The sequence below is a fragment of the Rhea americana genome, unplaced genomic scaffold (genome assembly GCF_003343005.1).
Source record: "Rhea americana isolate MKP2758 unplaced genomic scaffold, rheAme1 scaffold_6, whole genome shotgun sequence".
NCBI classification, from domain to species: Eukaryota; Metazoa; Chordata; class Aves; order Rheiformes; family Rheidae; genus Rhea; species Rhea americana.
Genome location: NW_028186756.1, coordinates 5,381,991 through 5,384,076, shown reverse-complemented (window position 1 = coordinate 5,384,076; position 2,086 = coordinate 5,381,991).

Sequence of the window (2,086 nt, the reverse complement as noted above, 5' to 3'; positions counted from 1 at the left end):
CTCCGCGCCTCGCCGGGGCGGCCGCGGCCTCCCGCCGCCTCCCCGAAAGGCAGAACCGGCGATAAAGATGGAGCCGCCGGGGCCGGTTCTGGCGGCCGCGCCGCGCTCAGCCCGTGACGCCGCTTAGGAACCCCGAGATTCGGGGTTTCTTTCTCTTTTTTTTCTTCTTCTTTCATTTTCAATAACCACGCCGGCAAACGGCAGATTTTCCTCTGCAAATGAAGTGGCTCTTGGAAAAGTTTCCTGCTTGCGGTGGTGTGTGGGTTTGGGTTGTTCTTATTTTTTTTTTCCTCTGTGATTGGCGTCATTGTTTTCGTGAAGCCTGAGGCTGTCTTTAGGGTTCTGGTTAGGGTTTTTTTTTTGGCTTATCTTTGTTAGGTCAAAAGAGAGATTTTTCTGATTTTAAAAGTTTTTTAAAATATATATATTTCAGTTACAGATGGATAACTGTCTTAAATAAAGGGGATTTTACCCCAGCACTGTGTCGGTTCTGTTGCAGACCCGTACATCTGCCTAGCTCAGTGGAAGTCGAGTTTCCTTTTGGCTCCAGGTTGGGGGGGATTCACCGGTGATACCTGCACAGGAGTTGGTATCGGGGGTTACTGCACATCTAACCCTAGAGTACCTAAAGGCTAGAGCATCTCCTTTCTTTAGAGATTTCTTCTTGGAAAAAAAAACTTCAAAGTTTAATGAAAAAAAAACTTTAAGAAGTAGAAGCTAACTGCAGTTTCGCCCAACTTAAGGAAAAAGAAAATACATCTTGTTTAAGAGTCAGTGCTATGTTCCACTCCCTGTATTTCTTTGTATTTGTTCACTTTCCTGTTAGGAGACCTCTTTCTCTCCACTTGATCTTGTTTTTATACCCTAGAAAAGTTATGGTGATGGTATATTATTTATTTATCATTATGCTTGCACCAGGATAAGCTAATGTGTGTGACCTTAGATAATACAGAATGAAAAGGTATTTACTGGTATATTTCCCATTTCACAGATCGTAGTAAGGCATGTTGGTATGAGTACCGTGATCATAGGGTGTATAAATGCATTCACATTAGTTTTCCTAGTCACATTAACTGTTTATCAGTGATTTGCAGTGAAGACAAGCTATAATAGAAATAAATCCTTTTCATAATTAAGAAGTAAATACATAAGTTAGGAACAAATTTTGTTTAATCCTAATGAGACACGATGGAAATTCAGCAGTGTGAGGGAAGGAGAAATAAATGAGATCAGAAAAGGATTACTCTAAACTTCTAGCTTGTGTACGCTTTTGCAAAACTGAGGTGAAGGTTTCTCTAAGTGAAGCTGAACTCCAGCACAGATGAGAGACTTGTGTTCAAGTGGTAATGTAATAGATTTTTAATAACAAAAGACGTTTTACAGACTGGTATTGTACAGGGTTTTGCAGGTGAGGAGAAAACTACTAAAATTTTTGTTGTTACAGTTCTTAAAGTACTTTTGTTTCAAGTATAAATTGTTTTTGCTATACGCCTGATCAGCTCATACCTCTTATCCTAGCATAGTTAACGTAAGTCTAGATCTCTAGTTCAGTAGTAATTTGTCATCTTATGCCATTATCACACCCTCTTAACATCCCAGTTATACCTGTTTTGTATTGTATGTGTTCATGGCATTATAGTTATTCACTTCAGTGTCCCAAACGCTCCCAAGAATGTATCATCTCAAATTAATTACAGTTCTACCGTTTGGGTGTATTGTCTTTAGGCTTCTTGTAAACATGCCACGTTGCTGAATTCATTGCTGAGATATGGGAAGGCCTGTGATTAACATTATTCAGAGGTTATTTTATGAATACCAAAAGGAAATATGACTAAATAGAAATTGCTCTTTATAAAACATGTGTTTTCCATGTATAATATTATTTGTATAGAATACTTTTAAACAACATTAGAGTAGCTTACATTTCTAAAAACTGGCATAGAATAAATTAATTTTTAAGATTTCTTGACTAAGAATAATGGAAAAAGTAAGGCGTTCCCCCCCCAATATTACATGATCAAATTCATTCCGTAGATGGCTCTAAGAAAAAAAAAAAAGATGTTGAACAAGCTACACCTGGTAAGGA